We start from the raw sequence: 24135 nt of genomic DNA on the forward strand, positions 1-24135 counted from the left end.
ACACATGTTGGAAGGAACATAGAAAAGCTGAAGACTTTGGGGATAGACACATTGAGATTCATATTTTTAATATACTTCTTATCAAGTTCATTAAAATGATTGTGGACATGGCTTTAAGTTTTCATGACCATTGCTTTTTACTTTAATGTGAAAAATATAAACAACTCTGCTACTGTGTCAAGAATAAGGAACAGTGTGCAGGCTTTCTCAGTTTTAGAGTATTTTTTAAATGATTATTTCTAAAACAAAAATTTAATACATTTCATATCTCTTTTTTTTAAAATCTAGAACATTAAGATTCACTTCTCTCTGAAAACAATTTTTCAAGTAAATAGATTTCTCTTCTTAGAAAATTGACATTCTCAAAAAGAAAATGTGAAGTTATAGCAGATGCAAAATAAAACAAAATAACAAAACAAAAGATGAATAAAACCCAAGCTGAGACTTATGGCTTAGTCAGAGACGGTCTCAAAACGTTGTACAAGAAAAATAGTAAGTCAAAGACAAACTAAATAAAATTTCCTACTTACTAATTATCTAGGAAAATAAAAGTACTCAGGAGAGGATTTCCTGTAGTCACATCTCCACACATCTGGACCAGATATTGTCTTTCCTCATATTTATGAAAATGAACTGTCTCTGCCCCTAAAGGCAAGATATTTTTCTGATAGGTAACATTCCCTCCAGCTTCTGCTTTATTTCTCTTCTTATTTTCATATATTGACATATTTTTGTGCTTCCTATTATTATACCATCTACAGGAAGAATGATTTTTTTGTTAAACATTACATACTTACTCCCAACTAAACTATGTGACATGTGTGTGTTTGTGTTTGTGTGTTTTTGTGTGTGTGAGAGAGATAATAATATATTAACTTCCTAAGTAAAACTGAGATTCAAAAATAATTAAAATAATAAAAATATACATAATAATTCTTGTAATGTCCAAATATTGCTTACTCCTTTTTTCATTTTTATTTATTCTTCTCATGTATTGTATCCCAATGTAGTTTTCCCTCTCTCTTCTATTTCCAGTCTCTCCACACCTTTCCTTTTCCTCAGGTCCTGCCCCTTCCATCTTCCCTCAGAAAAGAGCAGGCCTCTAAGATACATCAATCAAACACAGCATAACAAGCTACAATAAGACCAGGCACTGATCATCACATCAAGGTTGGACAAGGGAACCCAAATAGGAGGGAACATGTCCCACAAGTAGGTTAAAAAGTCAGAGACATCTCTAGTTCTGTCAGTAGTCATAAAGAACACAAAGCTACACAACCATAACATTTATGCAGAGGACCTAGGCTAGAGACACACGGGTTCCCTGATTTCTGTGAGCCCACTCAAGTTCCAGTCAGTTGATTCTGTGGGTCATGTTTTTTGTAGTGTTCTTGACCTTTCTGACTCCTCCAGTTCCTGCTCCTCCTCAGAACTCCCCAAGATCAGCCTAATATTTGCCTATGAGACTATATCTGCTCATATCAGTTACTGAAGGATGCTGAGGTTCAATCTCAGCACTGGTGATTTTATGGGTGGGTTGGTGTCCCAAGCTGTCTACTTGAGGCTTGCAACAGAGTAGTACTCCATTGTGTAGATATATGACATTTTTTAAAATTCATTTTTTTGGTTGGGAAATATCTAGGTTGTTTCCAATTTCTGGCTATTATGAATAAAGCTGTTTTGAACATAGTAGAGCTAGTGTCCTTGTGGTAGGATTGAATGTCCTTTAGATATCTGTCCACGAGTTATCACTGGGTAACTTCTGGTATGGATGGGCCTTTAGGTAAATTCCTGATTTTCTGAGGAGCTACCATATTGATTTCCATAGTTGCTGTACAAGTTTGCAATCCCACCAGCAATGAAGGAGTGTTACCCTTGCTCCACATCCTCACCAGCATGAGCTGTCACTTGTGTGACTGATCTTAGCCATTCTGACAGGTGTAAGATTGAATCTCAAAATTGTTTTGATTTGCATTTCCCTGGTTGCTAAAGATGTTAAAATTTTCTTTAAGAGTTTCCCAGCCATCTAAGATTTTTCCTTTGAAAATTCTTTGTGAGATGTGTGCCTCATATTTAAATTGTATTGTTAAGTGTGTTGATGTCTAGTTTCTTGAGTTCTTTATATATTTTGGATTTTAGCCCTCTATCAGATGTGTCAAATGCTACTATTTTGTCCTATTGTCAGCATCCTTTGCCTTACAGTAGCTTTTCAGTTTCATGAAGTCCCACTTATTAATGTTGGTCTTTGTGTCTGAGATTTTGGTGTTCTCTTCAGGAAGTTGTTTCCAGTGGCAATTTATTCAAGATTATTCACCACCTTTTCTTCTATCAGATTCAGTATTTGATGCACTTGGACTTGAGTTTTGTGCTGGGTAATAGGTATGGATCTATTTGCATTCTTCTACATACTGACATCCAGTTAGACCAGCACCATTTGTTCAAGAAATCTTTTTTCAGTATTATATTTCTTGCTTGTTTATCAAAAGTCAGGTGTCCACAGATGTGTGAATTTGTCTGGGTGCATTGCATATCAAAAAACATGATGATAAAATCTCATTTAGAGAATATATTTTAAAATAGTTTTTTTTTTTTTTTTCGTTATTTAAAGCCAGGGTAGCCCTGGCTGTTTTGGAACTTTCTCTGAAGACCAGACTGGCTTCACACTCAGAGATCTGCCTGCCTCTATTTCCCAAGTGCTGGGAGTAAAGGTCTATGCCACCACAAACCTAAAATAGCTTTTAAGAATATCTGCTAGGGGAACTTAAGAGATTGCTCAATGGTTAAGACTGATGGCTGCCATTTCAAAGGATCTATGTTTGATTCCCAGCATCAACTTGGTGATTAACATATGTCTGTAACTCTAGATCAGGGGATCAAATGCTCTTTTCTAGACTTTATGGGAACAAGAAACACACATGGGGCACAGACATGAAGGCAGATGACTATACACCTAAAATAATATTTAAACTCAAAAATAATGTACTAAGGCTGGACACAGTGAAGCACAGATTTAATTCCAAACTCAGGATGCAGAGGCAGCCAGATCTCTATGAGCTGGAAACAAGCCTGGCCCATAGATGGAGTTCCAGGTCAGCCAGGGCTACTTTGTGGGACTGTGTCACAGCACAAACAAACACAGAACAAAGAAACAGAAATCTGATAGTGAACCCAATGGCTGGTCAAACTGCTAAGAATGAGTTACTACTGCTGAGTGCTAAGCCTTAACAGGACAACCTTATCAGCCCCTATAAGCTCAGGAAACGTTAAAGAAAAGGCGACCAAGAAAATACAAGATCTAAATTATTAGAAAGAATGGATGTGAAACACTCTCTGAAGGCTATTACACGGCCATTGCAGTCACCAACTCACCAAAACTAAAGTTGTTCACATAGGCCAAAGAGCACAAGCATATCAAAATTTAGCTATAGATAGAGAGAGGTTCCCAGGGCCCAGATTCATCCTGGGAACTGATGGCAGTAGAGGGAAGAGCTAGTAGGGGAGAAAGATAAAAGAGGATGGGGGATTGACTGTGATCTAAGAATGCTAGATACATGTATGAAATAGTCAAAGAATACATTAATAAAGAAAGATAAGAGAGGATGGGGGATTGACTGTGATCCAAAAGTACTAGATGCATATATGAAATAGTCAAAGAATACATGAATAAAACTGATGACATTTTCAGGGCATATAAAAGAAAAAATCTGCAAGCAGTTATATAATTTATTATAAAACGTACTAGAAATATTAAATCTGTCTCTCCTCACTAATTGTTCATAATTATGCTGTAAAGAAAGGCTATTAACACCGTTCTTTGTTACCTTTCACCAGGACTTTAAAGTAAGATCTCATTTTTGAGAACACCACATACTCAAGTTGTAGAAGATGTAGAAGCCAAGCATATACCAACCAGGAAGCTTCATTCATATTAGCCAGTTTTCATGGAGCTTGAAGGTGCTATGTACAGTGCAGAAGTGGAAAAATAATAATCAATATTACCAAGTTGTGAGCCCTGTAAGATACAACAATTACTTTCCTGGTATGCTCTACCTTATAATATAGTAGTGGCATGGATGCTATAGGAATCATTAATCACTTTTTGATTGAATTTAAGGCCCACGGGATGAGATGGAATCCATGGCTAGTACCATTTTCATGGCTAAGAACCTGTGGCTAGACAGGTCACAGGTCCTAGGGGAGAACTTATTATTATTACTCTGCTAAATGTATATAACATTAAACAGATTTATCCTTATACTCATAGATTAGAGCATCTCTCAAACCTCATCAGAGTAGCTGCTTTTCACATTGCATTTTGGTTAACAGAGACACACAACTGGTCAAGGTGTAGAGAAATCGGAATGTAGAATGGTTAGTCCTAAGTTGGACATCTATGTAATACCCTTCTTCTCAAGTCTTGTGGATCCCAACAGGAAAAATGCAGAAAGGTTCTAAGAGGTGGTAGATGACTACACTAAAATACTGTTTTCTAGACAGAAGAGGGCAGTTGCATACACAAACTCACAGTTGTGACATTATGCAAGTTCAGGCCAGATCAAAATCTATGCATGGAAAAAGGAAGTGACAGTGAAATTCTGGCTTATGCTGAAGGGTCATTGATAGCTTCTGAGAAAGGGGGAGTCAGTTTTCTGTAAGGCTGTGGCTTATGGTAGGCCAACCACACCCTAGGGGACGGCCTACTCAGCTGTGTATAGGCAGAACAAATTGGACTCAATGAGTTATTCTTTCTATGAAAGAAGACATGGAGTATGGGGCATGTAGGAATTTGTGGGTGGATCTTGAAAAAATTAGAAGAATTAGAAATTCTCAAAGAATTAATAAAAATATAAACACACATACACATACACACACATACACACAGTCACATACAAATGCACACACAAGCACACACACACACACACACATATATATATATATATATATATATATATATATATATATACACATATANATATATATATATATATATATATATATATATATATATACACATATACATACAGACAGACACACATACACACACCAAAACAACAAAAAATGCTGTTAAATATTTGCTTAGCTATGAAACTTAATCAAATCACAAAGTAATTAAGCATCATAAACTATGATGTATTGTTTTTAAAATATAATGCTAATATTTAAGTTCCTGTCAAAATAAGTATATCTTCTAATAATCAATATTACAACTTAAAAGGGGTTTTGAGATAGTGCCTTTTTATAAAACCCTAGCTGGCTGGCTATTCATTATATAGGCCAGGTTGACCTTAAGCTCATATGATCCTCCCGCCTCTGCTTCCAATGCATCCTGACATCTGGAAATTTAATAAGAATTTTTTGTAAGCTTTTTTAATCAGTAAGAATTACTTTATGATAAATATATCAGTTAATTAGTAAATTCCTGAACATCACTGTTTCTTTTTATTTAAAAAAAATGTAAACCGGCTTGTGTAACTGGAAGAGTCAGATTAATAGTAGTGATTAATCCCATGTGTGACATCCCCAGGTGAAATATTCTGTGAGTTGCATGCTTTCTGCTCTGACGAGGTTCGGGTATAAAGTAAAATGGAAAATTATCAAGAAGGCATTGGGACCTGATACTCCAGAGAAATTGGAGGGCAAAGAGAAGGAGAAATAAGAGAGCGGTGCCCCACGGAGAGGAGACTGGAAATGACCAACTGCTTTCTGAGGAAAACAGACAACATGTTTAGTCAGGCATTGGTCGTAAGAAGTGGGATTTCAAGTTGGGACTCACTGATTTTTAGGTTGTACAAGTGACAGGCAAGTGCTTCAGCAAAAGAGGCACTGACTTAGTAAGTCCTGGGAGATCAGCTATTACTGGTTCTCAGAGTTGAATGGGGTTTAAAGAGACACTAATTTCTCAGATGCATATCAGTAGTTTGAATGTAGTTATAATCTAAAGTGTATAACTGCTAACCTGGTTAGGAGAATGTGCAGGGAGACACTGTAAAAAACCCAGATCTACTTGTGCTTGTCAACACATCAATTGGTAAGAAAGGATGTCAGAAAGAGAAGGAGAATTTGCTTTTCTTTTCTATTTTTCTTTTCTTTTCCTTTTTCTTTTTCTTTCTTTCTTTCTTTCTTTCTTTTTTTTTTTTTTTTTGAGAAAGTGTGAATGAAGTGGGTTAACTTAGACATAAAAATACTGTGTTAACTGAAGAAGTGTGGGCTTGTGTTGCTAGCACTGGAGTAGAGTCCATATGCCTTTGTTCCTACCATATTTCCATTATACCTTGATTTAAAGTATTAGGTAAACTTTCCCCTTAAAAAGGTTGTTTCAATCTGTCAACCATTACACTTACATCTTGTTAAGCTGAACACAAGGGAAAGTTGTAGATTTCACATTTATTGTACTGAAATTTTCTTTGCATAGCTTTAGCTATGGCCACTTAAATGTCAACATTGTTAACAATGCTGTCTCTAAATTAGATGCCTACAGGAAAGCTCTTTTACTTGGAGGGCCTTGCGTGTTAGATTGTTTTGTATATGTGAATTAATAAAAAGTCACTTTCAAAGTATTTTTGCTCCCAGTTTCAGAAAGACATTTTTCGGTATTCTAATCAGTTGGTTTTTAATCAGTTTTAAATTTTTTTTGTGAGTAGATAGAAAATTAACCCAAATATGAAGTGCACTGGCTAGCTTTGTGTCAACTTGACACAGCTGGAGTTATCACAGAGAAAGGAGCTTTAGTTGGGGAANTGCCNCCATGAGATCCAGCTGTGGNGCATTTTCTCAATTAGTGATCAAGGGGGATAGGCCCCTTGTGGGTGGGCCCATCCCTGGGCTGGTAGTCTTGGATTCTATAAGAGCAGGCTGAGCAAGCCAGGGGAAGCAAGCCAGTAAANANCATCCCTCCATGGCNTCTGCATCAGCTCCTGCTTTCTGACCTGCTTGAGTTCCAGTCCTGCATCCTTTGGTGATCAAGAGCAGTATGGAAATGTAAGTCTAATAAACCCTTTCCTCCCCAACTTGCTTCTTGGTCATGATGTTTGTGCAGGAATAGAAACCCTGACTAAGACATGAAGACATCCAAAAATTATTATATGTTAGACAATTAAAATATTTTCTGATCCTAGAACTAATTTTTTACAAAATAGATATTGAGATAACTGTGTAAGGGCCTTTGTGTATTCTGAGTCACTATTAATTTTTCAAGGGATTAGGATCGTTCCTTATTGACCCTAAGTGGTTCTGGATTTCTGTCTGTCCATCTGGCCCCAAGATCTTACTTCTCTGGCCCCTGATCATGTCTACTCCGAAAGCTATAAATGGAGATGCAGTGCCTCTTGTTAGAGGGACTGTTAGAAGCAGTGAGTGCCTCTCCTTGGTCCTTGCTGCACTTCTCAGACCTCCCATTTGTCTAGCTTCCACGGTCATCTCTCTCAACCCTCCTTAGTCTTCGTACCTCCTTAAGTGTAAATCCTTGGGTCAGTGAGAAAATTACTTTTCTGAGTCAGAGTGCTCCTTTTTCAGATGTCTATAAGGTAATATAATGTCCAAAATGTAGTTTTTGCCACCAAACTACAAAAGAATTCCTAGGTACATTTATTTGTATTCTCTCAAATCTGTTATTCCCTTAAGATAATAAGCCTTGAAAAAAGGTAAATGAATGTTTCACCTACATTTGGACATGCGCACCACATGCATTCTGTGCCTATGGAGGCCAGAGAAGGCACTAAATGGAGGCTTTGAACTGCCATATAGATGCAGTCAACCAAACCCAGACACTTTGGAAGAGCAGGAAATGCCTCAAAACCTAAGCTTTTCAATTGACAGGGCTCGCTGGCCATGGCAGGCACACTTGTCATGGCATCACTTAGGAACTAAGAGAGGGTCACAGAGCTGACCATCTCATAGACAAACGAGAAAGTACAGTCATCAGCTCCCTGATAGAGGCATTAATCACACAAACATGTGAACAAAGGAGCAGTAAATACAAATTTTATGAACTACATAGGTGTTTATTTTGTAATAGAGATAGTTTATATTTGTTGATGTTCATTCTTCCTATGTTGTTGACTATCTTCATTTTAAAAAGTCTTTAAACTACATAGTTAAAGCAGAATATTCAGTAATTTAAAGTTTACACATAAAAAGTACAAGCTGGAATTATATTTAGCACAACATGCAACACAAAACACCTGTATTTAGATCCACATTAAAGATATGTATACACATATATTATACATAACTGTATATATAGATAAGTAGGTAATTGTATAATATATAATTAATATGTTTGTTGATAACTATCAAATACTCTATTGATTTCTAGTATACATGTATTTTTCTGTATGTTTCTATATGCACGTTTGTCTTTGTAACTATAACCATGTAGAGGTTCATGCATATTATGTTTACTTTATTTTTCTAATGTTTCCATTGTTCTGGTGTAGTGCTGCATTCTGTCTATCCTCTTGGGGTATCCAGATGCTTGAAGAGGACACAAGTGTGCAGGCAGTGGGGATGAGGTTTCTTCCAGGCTCTTAGAGCTATGGCCCTCTTAGTGAAAGGTTTTCTCCAATGTTATTTAATGAAGCAGCTCTCTGAGACGATCCTAGCTTGTTTGTATTTCTTTTGGGGGTGGGTTTGAATGCATATGATTTATTTGAGGGTGAACCAAGAGTTATATAGTTTTCAATGAAGGGTGTATGGATATCCAGTGAAGGAGAAGGTCAATGACTGAAGGCTAAGGCTACTGTGATACCTCAGCAGAGGCATTCCAGATGCTAGGTTACTGGACTGACCATCTATGACCACCTGGTTAAAGATCAGCTGGTTATAGACACCAAAACAGGCACAGAAAAAGGAAAGGAGTTATTCCTACTCTTGCTGGTCTCAGGATGAGATTTTAATCTCAATTATTGAAATTTCTTGGGTTTTTACATGTTCAACCTCACCTGGTCCATGCCAATTCTTCCACATGCCACATGCCATGCATTCTGGCAGAGATATTATTTAAATATTAATTCATTTTTTCTTAATATGAAAAGTGACAATTTTTACCTCAAGCTAAAACTGGAAATAATTAAATTGAGAGTCTGCATTAACCCCTTTTTACTAATTGCAGTATAATTTATGTTACTAAATAATGTATAAGTATTTCACTCTGTCATTGCTTTGAGAGTAGGTATGTGCTGGGTTGGTAAGAAGATTGTTAGGTAAGTGATAACTATTAGTCAGTGGTGTGTTAGTTGCTGAGATAAACAGCCATTGACTGAGAATATGTCTTTTTCTTAAGGCAGCTAAGCAATGACGTCCCTTGCAGTAGCCTGTTGGCTAAGCAATGCTTTTTCTTCTCTTAAACGAAGTTGAAGCTCATCAGAAGATGAGCACAACTATGTAATTTAAGGAATTATTATTAACAAGGTATTTGTGAGATGTTTTCAATTAAAAGAGTTTGTGAAGCATGTGTTTTCATTTCCCATCTTCACCACAAATCACACTCCATCTCACTATGGTTTTGTGTGGTTTCAACAATAAAGAAACAAGAATGGACTGGCATAGTGTTTTATATTGGAACGTCACACCAATCTCCATTTAAATTCTAAGAATTTGAGACTTTCACTTAAGCTTGAAGACCTCTAGGGAAATCTCAATCGGTAACCATCAAGTTTCCAAACTTTGCCGACAATCCTGCAGAACATCTCTCTAATAATGACTACTATATCCAAGTTACTGTAAGTTGAGCACAGTATTTATTAAACTTTCAGGGAAGCTTTCTTGGCTCATGTTCTTTTAGACATGCTGTTTTCTGTCAGGAGAGCCCAACCTCAAAGCTTTTTCTTTTTACACTTAAAGGATAAACAGCATACCCAAGACACAAATGAATATACTCCGTGCCACTGAACGTTGCCTTTCTATGAAGACAGGGAGAGATGTTATATTCCATACCCAAATCCTACTGGTGACTTCCCCCTTTTATAATGTTGTGGACAAAGTGGCAATTATTGCTTAGTTAAGGAGGCTGCTCATTAGACACACACCACTCACTTTGTTTTGCTTTCTTATCTTTTTTCTGTTTTCATTCCCCCTTTCTTCCTTTCTTCCTCTCTTTCTTTCTTCTTCTCTTTTCTTTCTTTCTTTCTTTCTTTCTTTCTTTCTTTCTTTCTTTCTTTCTTTCTTTCTTTCTTTCTTTCTTATTCATTTTATTATTTATTTTTCTTTCATTATTTTGTCTCAAGGCTTCTATTTCTTTAGATTCTATTTTTTATGTTGTAAATGGGGGACATCTCTCCAGACTATTCCCACAGTATCCTGTGTCGATATGTTACAAAGGTGCTAACATACTAAATAGGAATGATACCCTTGGGAAGCCCCTTTTCTTCTATAGTTGTCCCTGTTGCTCTGAATGAAGATGTCTTACAATATGTTTAGCAACATCTCCACACAAGTGATTGCAGGTTGTTTTTTTTCAAATTCCATGGAGAAAGCTCTCTTATCCAGCATAGGCAAGAGGTTATGAATACACTCTTTGAACAAGGAAGTTTTACTGAAAAGACTCTTTGTATTCCTCTGAGGACCCTAATGAGCTATCCAGGGTGATGCATCAATGTGGGGGCAATCAGAGAAGTTCTGTGCTCTCCTTTTATTAGCCCTGCTCTTCTTTGTAGCTAAGCTTCTTGTTGACTCACAGCACTCATGGGCTGAATAGAAAAAGAGTGTGTGACTATTACTTTATGGTCCAAATCACCCAAAGGATCAATTTTCATACCATTTAATGCGATGGCAAGAGGAGCTGAGATCCCTTCCTCCATGTCTCTAAGAGACAGATTTTGTGGTTTTAAAACCAAATAACATGTAAATCCAACAGCTTGAGAGAGATGTTCACTTGTTACATTTTCTAGGTTTAATGACAATCAGACCATTGGAAGCTCAGTTTGGATGCAGTCATTTAAGATTAAACTCTACAAATGAAGAGAACACTTAAGTGAACCCTTTATAGAGAACTTGGTTTCCACATATATTTCATGAGTAACAACTTGTTTTCCCTGTAGAGAATGGCTTAATTCTTACCATGTAACATGAGTATTTCACTACACTGGTACTGTTTTTCTTACCCCATGTTCAAGGAACTGCAATTGAGTTCATTTCCTTGAGACATGATTTATACTTACCCCTACAATTAAATAGCATCCAGTAATATCCTATGAGTGAAAAGTTAGGTTAAATCCTTTTCTCGGTAAAGGTAAAAATAATTTCTTGTTTAAACATGCACATCACATGGCGGGACCGTCCTGATAAGTGTAGCTCTTACCCAACATCAAGGAAACATCTTTTTCAAAGATGGACATCATCACCAAAACCCACAACTGATCAGAATGCAGATAACAATTGATCCTGGGGTGTCCAGCCCCAATCAACACAGTGACCACACAGCCACCACACCTAAGGCTCTGGCCATAGTTTGGAAGAGGGGGAAGAAAGTTTGCTGTGAGATTGTGTCTTCTAGAGATGAGACAGATATTTTAACACTATGGTGCCTAAAAATGACTTGAACAATGACAACAGTGAAAGATGTGCTAATGTGGGTGGAGATAGCTCACCGATTCCCACCCACATGCAACAACAATCTGTTGGCAACTAGTAACTGCTGAGAGAGGGAGAGTTAGTCTTCCCTTTATGTATATGTAGTCTTCAGAGAGGCTCCACCCAGTAGTTGACTCAGACAGATGCAGACACCCATTGCCAAACAGTGGGATGGAGGTTGGGTCCTTTCATGGAAGAATAGGAGGAAGGATTGCAGGCCCTGAAGGGATAGGAAATCCACAAGAAGAGCAGCAGAGTCAACTAACCTTGACCCTTGGGGCTCTCAGAGACTGAACTAACAACCAAAGAGTGTACACAGTCTGGACCTAGGCCTCCCTGCATATATGTAGCAGATGTCAGCTTGGTCTTCATGTGGATCTTAAACAACTGGAGGGACTACCTCAAAAGCTGTGGCCTGTCCATGGGATATGTTCTTCTGGCTGGGCTGCCTTGTCCGGCCTCAGTGGGAGAGAATGTGCCTAGACTCACAGAAACTTGATGTCCCAAGGAAGTACAGAGGAGGAGAGGGATGGATTTTGGGAAATATTTTTGGAGAGTGTGACTAGGAGTGGGGCAGTGAGTGGGATGCAAGGTGAGTAAGTAAAACATTAATTATTTAAAAAAATTAAAGACAAATAAAATACTCAAATATTTAATTATAGGTAAGTGTTCCTGAAATGATTTATTTTGATAAATGCCCCAAGTCTCTGAAACTTTGTACATGTAGTAACAGCCTAAGCTCTCCTTTGGGACCATGATCTACAATAGTGCCACTTTTGAAGATTAACCTAGAAATGTGTTTCTTAGGTCATGTAAGTACAGATAGTATACTTGTAGTTATACCAAACTGCCATCAAACACTGCAAGCAAAAGTTATAGATATCTCACATGCGTTTACTGGCCTGTAGCTGTACAGATGCAGGCAACTGAAGACAGAACACCTTCAGTTCTTGAACATCATTTTCATGATGGATCTGAGCAGCCTGGTGTAGATTTAACTGTCGCACAAGTTTTGCTCACTCTTTCTGTATAGTGTGTGTCCATTTAAATAACTGGCACAAGACTTTTGGTAGTAAATAGACATGGACTGAAACAGTTGATCTTCTTTATCTTAAAAACTCAAAACGCATAAGTCTCATAATTCTTGAAAAGAAGCCAATTCTTTTCCTCTGCTTGTTGTATGTATGTATATGCAGAAATATAAAATACAACCTACTGAGCACATCATTGTGCTTGTGCATATAAGAGACGGTTGCAGAGATGGCCACTCTGCATTGCACAATGAATCAACAAGGAGAGGACTCATCTCCTTTATAAAGGCGAATGTTACCTCTTAATTAGCCAACCATCATAAATTTCATATATCTTGTTTGTGTTAAAAAGCAAGTTTTGTCCTTCACTCCTTACGCCTGTGGCATGTTGGTTCTCTGTTCTGTCACTTCACCATTTTTTTTTTTTTTAAATGGAAACCTCAGTTAAAGGTTATCTGTCTTTGGAGCAAATCATGCCACTACCTTAACAGAACCATTGGCCTGATGTTCATGGGTGATCAAACACCCTGTGCAACTGAAACATTCTATACAGATCTAGCATGTCCAGTGTGTATCTGTGTGTGCACTGTTTAGAAACTCTGCTCTTAAAGGGCCAGCTCCCAAAGCATATGGGAATAGCACTGATGAGGAAATGATAGAAACAAGAGCAATACAGACAGGGAAAGTAAAGCCCTGGGTGTATCCCCAGACTTGTGCCCATGGTGATGGCACATTAAGGATGAGAATTTAAAGCAATGAATAAATAAATAAATAAATAAATAAATAATGATCCAGAGCTGAGAAGGCCTAATTGTATCTACACAATTAAAGAGAGACTACATAGGTAAAGGAGGAAAAAATGGGCAAAACGCTATCATTTAGTCATTATAGTAAATTAAAAACACTTATTAATAACACAATCATAGTATTGTGGAATGTGAAGCATAGATTGTATTTTAAATTAACTCATGAGCTAATCACTGGTGTCCTACTTTATTTCAACCTTGATAAATTAACACACAGTCATTTTTTGATGAACATCTGACAAAGTAAAAGGTTAGTATTTCATAACCAGTCTTCATTTGGCCTGGAGGGTATGTGTATGTAAATGGCATGTTGGAATACGTATTTGCCACTGGTTTCATTTATTGTAGGCTTAACAACGGTGTTATAAGTGGAAAGGTGGGGAACTTTTATTGGATTATTTGTAGGGCTTTCTGGTGGAAAAAAAATCTCTTGATTAACTTTAACATTAATGACTAATTTAATTGATTTACTGATATGATGTGATAAGATTTCTCAAAATTTTGGAGGTCAGAGAAAAGAACTGAATATTGCTTTTAAAAAACAGTCTTTTTTATTTCTTGTTTTTTAACTTATTTTATTAGATATTTTCTTCATTTACATTACAAATGCTATCCTGAATGTCCCCTATACCCTCCTCCCCGCCCTGCTCCCCTGCCCACCCACTCCCACTTCTTGGCCTTGGCGTTTCCCTGTATGGGGCATATAAAGTTTGCAAGACCAAGGGGGTCTCTCTTCCCAACGAAGGCTGACTAGACCTTCTTCTGCTATATATGCAGCTAGAGACATGAGCTCTGGGGGTACTGATTAGTTCATAATGTTGTAAAAACAGTCTTTTTCTGGTGTGTAAAACTTCATCTTCTTTTGACAATTAGAGGCTGTAATCTCACTGACCTGATGTCATAGTTAACTTTGTAATCTATAATGTCTCAAGGTAGACTTCCACATCACTGGGATTGCATATTCTAAGAGCCTAACTTAATCCTATTTTCTTTCCATCCTCCACATTCTGTATTTAATTTTAAGCAATTAGAAAGAAAGCCTTTATATGACCTACTTTTAAAAGCTGTAATTCAGCCTGGCAATGAACTGAGTTACTTTTCTAGATGTTTATTTATTTAATTTTGCGTGCTTTCTCATCAAACAAGCAATTAAAGCAAGCATCAGTGACAATTACGGAGGCTCAAATATGAGAACAAAATGGTCACATACAAAGATCAGAGAAAAGACACAGTCGTAATAAAGAAATACCTGAAGATAAGAAATACCTGAAGAATGTATCCCCAGCTTTAAATGGTGTTTTACATTTTAATCCTAGAGGAAACATATGGCCTGGGTTCATAAGCAAATTTGTGAAAAAATCCAAAGTGTTTCTTTTGACTTGAAATTTCAGTGGATGTATAAGTGCTTTCTTTTAGAAGTGTTTGTTTAAAGGCTAGGAAATTATTCTCCATATACTACTTCCTCTCTCCACACCCACCCTCACCTCTGATGCAATTTTTCTATATCAACAATAAGTTGATATTATGTCTTAGTCATACGTATTTAACAAATTCAATCCTTCAAAACAGATTTATATCTGGGAAAATGGAATTGATTCTAGTTTGTTCTGACCCAAATTGACATTTCCTTCAAGTGTCTCTTTTTAAGTTATACTATTTACTAAATGACATCTCTGCTAACCTAAAGGAAAATATCTATTCTTCAAATATTGTCATTGCCTAGCTTTAAAAAGATTTGATTGTAGTATGTTAGGGAAACAGTGTCAGAATTCCCATCAAACTTTTCTCCCACTGAAATAACGGAATACAAAAATGAGCTTTGAGGGAGGAAATGACTAGAAAGCGCATTAATGCAATCAAGTCATTAGCAACAACTCTGTCCATATCTGTTAAATATTTTCAAACTATTCTAAAGAAACACACCCAGAAGGCAAACGAGCAGTGAATGGAAACAAGATGGTCAGCAGCATGCGTGGCTTGTGATTTGAATGGAAAGTAATTTATCGTGCCTGAAATAAAAGCTGTTTATTCTTGTGTTTCACTGTCTGTAACAATCTTTACCATTTATCTGTGAAAAAGTGAGAAACTGTACCGCTATTAGCATATGAATACTTGACACATCAAATTGGCTGTACAATAACAGAAGGGCATTTGCTATTGGTGTATGCACACAGACAAAGCAGCCATTTTGAAAAAAATTGAAATAGTGTGGGTTGGTTAACCCTTTCCTTCTCCTTTAGTTTTCCCTATTTTGACCAGAACAGTCTGGCAGTTAAAATTAGATTTTTTTTTATAGCAAATAAAAGTAATCAGGAGCCATTATGTATGTGGCAATTATATTGATAAATTCACTGTACTTGAAAAATAGAAGCAGAACGATAATAAAGGGGTTTGTGCGAGCACATGAACACGCATGCGCAGAGTGGGGGATTCCTCGAGTCTGGCACTGTGTACAGGGCCCAGAAATGAAACAATGCAGACGTACAGTTTTATTTCATGGCAACAACATAGTGGTCTTTGGGTCAGATGTGTGAAACTATTTCTCAAAGAAGCTGCATACATAATTGAGGCCCTCTGAAGGGTTCCCTGTTGAAGTTGCCAGGCTGCATTCATTTCTGCAGCAGAGCCATTTGTTATCAAATTTAAATTAACTCTCTGTACACTGAACTCGAATTTTAGAGCCCCACTCCCTCACAATTGTAAAACTAGTTGAGAAGGTCGGAGATGTGTATCTGGAGAGTCGTAACAGACAGTCTTGATAAGGGCCTCCGTGGTTCTCAGGTAGGCCTGTGTCCAGCAGCTTTTAGAGATTGAGCTGAGAAAACCCCATTTGTGGTTGGTAGCAACCAGTCTGCATTTTGGCATGCAGTTTCATCTCAGATCCAAATTTGTTGTGAAATCTTTTCGACTTGGTTCGGTATTCCAAGTAACTCTTGGCCTTTGTCAGGGTTGTAAGCTTATTTCTCATCTCTAATATTCCAGAGTGATTGTTCTCTTCTGGAAGATTTAGAGAAAGATCATGAAAAGTAGCACAGATTTCATATTGTTTTAATCCAATAGGTTGCAGTTCTATGCTGTTAAATAATAATTTCCCAATTCATCTGAATTTATATGCTATCTTAAACAGAATTTATATCCATCAATATATTTTTGATGGGTAAACAACGAACCTATATGTGTAAACTAAGTAGTCTTGAGAACTTCTCCTGTGCCTGTGAAGGAGAAACGTGCCCAGTGAGAATGTGTGCATGGTTTTCATAGATTCATCAACAAAATGTTCCCCCATGGACATCACCAAGTCTATAAAAATCTTTACTTTTGCTCTCTTACTAGGAGTTGGCAAATGCACTGGGGAGCAAGCAGACTTTTATTCCTTTGAAACTTAATGCATAGAATTTCAGCCCAGTCTGAAAGAGTCTTCAGTTTTCTCTGCCTTCAGGAAATGCCCAGATAAAGGATTAAAGTCACTATCCCCTTATCATCAGAAGACGTTGATTTTCTATTATGAAATAAATCTATTTTCACTTCCATGAAATAATAACTTTCTTCCAGGAATGCATACCAGAATTGGCATTGAAAGCAAGTAGTTGTGTGGCAGGGAGATAAAACAAAGCAAAATGACAAGAAAAAAACAAGATTCTGAAACAACTTAACATTGTGACATGGAAGGTGAGCCACCAAATATCCACTGAAATACCTATGTAGAAGCCAAGGGATTCTGCCCCGCCATCTTTCTGAAGACCCTTGTGGAGTACCTGCTAGTTCATCACAAGTAAGGAGCTGGCCATCCAAACCACAGCATCTATTAACAATATAACAGCTATTACACAGTAGGAAAGTAGGGACGGTCAGAAATTAGAGTGTTAAATATCTTCCAAGTGTTAGAGCCATGCAACAGACTTCATGGCTAGCTTTCTTTTTTTCTGAGAATGCAAATTATTTTAAATCACAAACTATTTACTTTGGTTCTCTGAAGCCATCAACACTGCAGGCTAATATGTTCTACCAAATGCTTTTTTACTTCCTTCTAGGTAGAAGGGATGCACCCTGCTTGTGTACCATGACAACACTGCAACATACCAGAGCAGTAGTAGATGTTTTCTTTTATTTTTGTAACTGACATATGAAATTAAAAGGAAGAAGTTAAAATGTATCAAGTATCGGCATCTAGTCAAAGGGTAAACTGTAAAGCCTACAGAAGCACAAGAGAGTTGCATGTAGTGAGACATTCTAGCCATTTCAAAGCTTTGTCTAAATCTATAAACTGACTATAAATAGTTCTGAATGTTAGAAAAAAGGAGGAAAGATGAAGCTTGGTAAATTCTTACATATTTTTGTACTGTAATTACTCATTAACATACTAGCTTCATATTAGATAATTATATCAAGTTCTTTACTTTTTGAAAGACATACCTTAGTTTTCATTTATAAAGCCCTTTAAAAATACAACATATATTTCAGTTTATCAGTCTTTGCATATCAATACTTAGAAGACATGCATGACCAAGAATTTATCTTATTGATGTTTTATTTAAATAATTAAATGTACAGAACAGAAACTTTTGAATAAAATATTATACAGAAATTCATTTTTGCTAAAATGTGTTTTTATTATTATAAAGATATATTTTAGACTTCACAACTATTTAAACATATCCAAGAACTATATAAAAGGTTATGATTATTTCCCCCTTTGATGAATAGAATTATTTTCTGGCTCTAGCAAGAATATGTTGCATTTGAGGTTCTATATAGAAAATTTTCAAAATGTACTAAACATCCTAAATGTGAATTTAACATTAAAAATCAAATGATTTGTTTCATTAGATAAACTTGTCATTTATCATATGAATAAGCTTTAGGATGATTAGAAGTTCAAACATCTCAAATACATAGCTCATCTAATTTGTACTTGGATTTTCTGCATTGTAGGAAAACTGCTATAAGATGACTGGGAATTTTCTCATCAACATTTACTGCAAAGGGAGCATGCCAGAAAAGTACAATGAAAAATAATTCTTGCCCTCTTTCTCCTCTTTTTTTTTATTGCTCCCACATTTTCCTTCCTTCTCAATCTCTGATCCTGCTTGCATCTCCATTCTGCATCTTGTGTGTTAAGCCAATCAACTCACGTGCAGTATGCTGTGGAGAAACTGCGGCACACATATGGTCGTGGACTGGTTTGGTAAACATATGTCTTTGCAGGCATTGGACAGCATGCCGGGAATGAGCTATTCCATTTTGGGAAAGGAGGTGGGGAGCGCTTAGCCACCTACAGATGTTTTGCAGCAATGCTGAAGAACGGCAGTCAGAGCTGCAAAATGTGTAATTTGGACTTTTTCCAGGTTTCTTTTTTTTAAATAAGAAAAAAGTTAACAGCTTTCCTATTCATCTCTTTTGAGAAAATTTACAGTCGTTTCCCAGTCCGGCCCCATTCTGAAGTAAGGACAAAGGACTGAACCTGAAGCTGTCCATCTGCTCCGTAACAGTAATGTTCTAATGGGTGCTGCCTATTTTATGCCATTGCTCATGTATGCCCAGGGGACTGGAACTATTTAATTCACTGATTTCACAGCTCTGTTGTGTGTCACAAAAGGTTAAAAAAAATCCAGCACACTTTTTAGCACCCTGTTTACAAGAAGTCCCTGTAAATCTAACTGAAGTAACAGATTCCCACCCTGCCCCCCATGCTAGTCCCCCTAGCTAATTTGGTGCATTCAGATAACAGGTAAATAGATGGAAAGTTGCACCATTGGCTTGTCCTGTGCAAATAGTGGATATTTTAAATCTGCTGTGAATGTTACTTTCAAAGGCCAAAGATTCCAGAAGTAGATTTGAAAAGAAAGATGTTTGCCTTTAAGATTTTCGGATTAGAGAACTCTGTTTTCCCAGAAGTCCAAGAATTAATGCTATAGATTAGAAGAGAGTTAATGAAAACCCATAAAGGAAGACTGACACTTATATTCCTCTTCTCCGGGCAGGGGGTTGAGCAGTCCCCCATGCAGCTGGTGCATGCTGGTGTTTTGCCAAGGCCATAATGAAGCCTGCTCACTCCGGGGCATTTTCTTGGACAGATACAGGTGGCCAAGAAACATGCACTTGGGCGGCCCTGAGATCTTCTTAAGAGCACTGATGTCGGGATTGAAACTGGCACCGGTGTTTGCCTCTAAGGAGAAAATGGAATCATGAAGTCGAGGGGATGCCTCTGTTCCTCTCCAAAGAGGATCTCAATAGAAGGGTTTCAGTATATGATCTCTTTTCTGATACCCACGTATGATCATGAGCTTCTATAACATTCTGAACAGCCAAATTATTAACTACCGAGTATAACTGCCACTTTCATTTTGATAATATTAATCAAATTCAGTTCCAACTAGGGTAACTGGGGTAACTGCAAAGAAACTCACATAGTCCCTTGAGAATGAGCTTGTGGGTGAGCAGGCCTAAGGCAGTGGGAAGATTCTCAGTTTTTAAAAAGAAGTAATAGCTATTTTTGTTCAGAAGATAGAAGAAATGGATGTTGTAAGAATCTTTAAAAAACATAAATTAGAGCAGAAGAAGTGCCATAATTTGCATGTCAGTTAGCACACTTAGTTTTGCTCACACTTATCTTTCTTCTAGAATCTTCTGTGTGCTCTGTGATGATTCTCAGTAATGCCTAGTACAGCTCAAGAGATAGGGGGAAAACATGTATGAAATTCCATTTTTAGAACTATTACAATCCTCTATTTACCAGGAAAGATCTATCCCAACATATTATTAGATCTGGAAATTCTTTAATTCATATTTTCCACAATTATTTGAAATTCTGCTTTCTCTAAACTAGGCCTTTAATACAAATCAAATTATAGCTAGAACCCTGGAGCCTGGAAGTTAAGGCTCAGTGCCAACTGGTATGGTGTGGAGACCACGATTAGGCAGGATAATTTCTGTTGCATTGATTTTTAATAAATATACAAACCAAAGCAACAGCAATAGAAAAGCAAATGTAATATATCTTCTGACTACATATTTGTTTAAAACTATGAAATTATGGTTAAAAAGTTGGAATCTTAGAATCTTGGAATCTTAGGATTAGTAGGAAAACACTATTGTTGTTGTTGTTTTTTTTTAATATAAACTAATTTATCAACTGATTCAAATGGATAGACCTGAAGGTGGCATTCATTTGTTGGGAAAAATTATTGTGGCATTTCTGTTAAGATATAAAGGCTTTTATTCAATATATTGACTTCTTAAAAATGTAAAACTAAAGGATGAAGGTGGCTCACTGGTAAAGTGCTTCACTACCACATGTAGTGGGTCCATTCTCCAGCACCACAACCCAACCAATCAGACAGACAAAATACAGAGGTTAATCATATTTTTAGAAACTGAAGCAACCAGGAAGAAATCTTGAATTGAGTGTAATCCCATCTCTTGGCAGATGGAGATAGGAGGATTAGAAGACCAACTATTTAAAACAAGAAAGAAAATGGAGGGAAAAAAGGCAGAGGGAGACAGAGAGAAAGGGAAAAGAAATCAAGGGATGAAGGAAAGAAAAACTAAAAAACAAAATAAGCTTCACACCAACTTAACTCAAATGTCTACATATAGAATAAGCTAACAACTTCTGATCTCTTATTTTTGAGATGTAAACATTTTGTTCTATGAGAATTGTATGATGGAATGCATGTTGCTTTAGAATAAATACTTTTTGTAGTCCACATAAATTGGTGCTCAAGATATTGGACAGGTTGTGGTGTCAATTCAAATTTTGATGTTATTCTGAAAAGGAATTTAGGTATATAGTCAACAGAATATGACAGTAACAATAGCATTCCTCAGATCTTTGTCAGTCATAAAGAAAAAAAGACCCAGTTGGAAAAATTTATGAATTTTCTTACCCAAAAAAGGCCTTCTCATGTAACTATTACTATTATCTTTCTGATATTATACTGAAAATGAAACTCATTCACTAATTCTCTGAAGGCAATTTCTCTTTACCTCAAATAAATCTTTCTTATAGGCCATATAAACCGAAATGAACTGGTTGTAATGTTTCCATTTGTTTTCCTACAGAATAAACTCATTACAGTCAGCCCATTAGAAAATGATATTAAAGGATTTAATTGCCTGTGCATATTAAATATGTTTAAATTTAGGAAAATAAACATTTTGAAATTGAATAAATATTCTAAAATAATAGGAATGTGGATGTTAGCTCACTGATAATCTTTAAGGTGACACAAGACAATGTGTACAGGCCTGTCACTCTATGAGATTCAAAACTAAATAAGTGCAGAACTGCATTTTGGGAAGCATGGGTGGTATTGCAAATAAATTTTCAATAGCAATTTAGTTTATTTAGACAGTTTGTTTGGATGAAGTGTTGCTTTATGGTAATGAGGATGAATTTATGATTGACATGCTTGGTGTCTTCCGGTCAGCATTTATCCCAAGGAAGAGTGCATATTGACCTCATGTCCCAGTGCTTTCAGGGTAATGTGTTTTAAAACTGCTGCTGCTTGTGAAAGTTTACATGACATGAAGACTTACCACATTAACCCTACATAGGAACAAATAGAAAACTAATGGCCAAGTAAACTTAGCTAAATCCCCCTATCCTATAGCTGCTGAGAAAGTCATCTTAACTAAACTGAGGATCTGTCCTTTAGTTAGTTAATAGAGTGAACGTTGTGTTTTGAAAAATAGATAGATCAGAGGCTGGGGAGATGGCTTTGCTGGTGAAGTAATTTGTCCGAAAGCATGAGGACCTGGGTTCAACTCCCTATCCCCGATATCAAAAGCTGGGCTTGTTGGCACACACGCATGTAATCTCAGATGTTGTTAGGGAAACAGACATGAAAATCCCTCGAGTTCATACTCTTATATTTTTAGTGAGCTTTTATTTTTTCCTCTAGTAAAGAAATGAAATATGGAAGAAAACCACAATGAAGGTTTTTAATCTTGTATAGAAACCAAAGCAGGGGAATTCATGTTAGGACCTCAGAACAAACTTACAAATGAAATATTCATGGCTACGGGAAGACAGACCTGAAACCTGCCCCATGCACTGCGCATGCTAGCTGCTTACAGGTTGGTGCTAACTGCCCTCTTCTAAGCCTGCTTCCTTCTGTTATCGCCTATGACTCTCCAGAGTAGGACTGCATCCTTTTACCTTTCTAGTAACTGGAACTTTAAAAATGCATTAAGTTACTAAATTAATTTTACCTATTTGCCAAATATATTGGTCAATATCATTTTCAATTTTCACCTTGGCAATAATAATTGGAATTTTCTATTGCCCTATAGTTAAATATAACTATTTTTCCTATAATGCATTTGAAACATTATTAATAAAATTATGGAAAAATGTCACAACACATTTGAAATGCAGTCAATAAATAACAGTTAAATAATAGACATTAAATGTTGCACATATATCAAATCATAAAATATTGTTTTCCTTAGAATTTGAAACACTAGCAAGGGAATTGTTATGTCATTAGATTTTTATAAGAGAAGTAAGCCTTTATTTCCAATTTTCTCAAATTAAGCTGGCTGAGTTGGTTGCATTGAAGGGCTTGATCAAAGAGACAAAATCCCATATCCTCCTCTCATTCCTCTGTCTTCCTTGGTTTCAGTTTTGGCTTGGGCTGCAGCCACAGTAAGCGCAGCTTTGGGGGCCCCAGCCATAGGGTAGCAGCCACAGAATGGAGCTGGATCACTCAGGAAGGCCTCGCGCATTTCAGCAAGTGGAAAGATATACTCAGTCTCCACAGACAAAGCCAGGACCTGCTTGAAGGTATTGCTGAGAGAGTTTGGCACTGAAGCAACAGTCAGGTAACCAGTCTGCAGACAAATACTAGCAGCATTTCAGGCTGCCTCTAGGAAGCCAGAGTGCAGAGTCTGCTCTGTGTTGTAGTGCATTTCTGGGTTGTAAATGCTGCCTTTGTCAAACACCTGCTGGGAGATCAGCACTTTCAGCAGAGCAGCTTCGCTGCCTCCTACTTTCCTCTCCAGTTTTAATCAGGTGCACATCACTCAGAATTTCAATGGTACCTCTGAAGAGTTTAGTGATAAGGACTTCACACAGTGTAACAGGACCAGCAGCACGTCCACAATCTGTGAGTTCCTCTTTGATGAATACAAAGCCCGCATTCCCCCAAATATGAGACAACAGTTTCTGTGGATCTAGGTTGTTTTCTAGTTGCCCTGTATGGCCTTGTGCATCAAGGTGTCCTTGCCCATCAGCATCACAGCATTGCCTCACTGGGACAGGCACACCTGCTGCACCTGCCCACATTGTCTACTTCCACAGTGAAGCATTTTGGCCAACCCTCCGGAAGTTGGATGATCTAAAGGAAGTAGTTGGATTTCCAGATTGCCTTCTCTCCCCTGGGCATCGCAATGGTGCCTCTGGGATGCCATGCAGAGTTTAATGATGATGTGACTAATGATGAGACACCCAGAGAAAGATGAGATCATTCGAATTTTTTTAAGGCTAACAAAGGTTGATATGGATTAGCAGTTACATGCATTAAAATAAAAATAAGAGAGAACTTATGCATTGTAAAAACAAACAAACAAACAAAACAAAACAAAAAACAGTTCTACTGGCAGACAACACAGTGTCAGAGCCTGTCATTTGACGATTCACACGTGATTGGAATGGGTAAGGGGGAAGCCAGAAGGATACCTTCCACAGTAGATAGACTTTTTATGGCTCCTTGGAGTCACGTGGACCT

At 37.1% G+C, this 24135-nt stretch overlaps 1 pseudogene; it reads right to left on the bottom strand.

The window, feature by feature from the left end:
• Positions 1 to 22934: 22934 nt before the first annotated feature.
• On the bottom strand, positions 22935 to 23793 carry LOC110329266 (annotated as a pseudogene).
• Positions 23794 to 24135: the final 342 nt, after the last annotated feature.

Source organism: Mus pahari, chromosome 11 (genome assembly GCF_900095145.1).
Source record: "Mus pahari chromosome 11, PAHARI_EIJ_v1.1, whole genome shotgun sequence".
NCBI classification, from domain to species: Eukaryota; Metazoa; Chordata; class Mammalia; order Rodentia; family Muridae; genus Mus; species Mus pahari.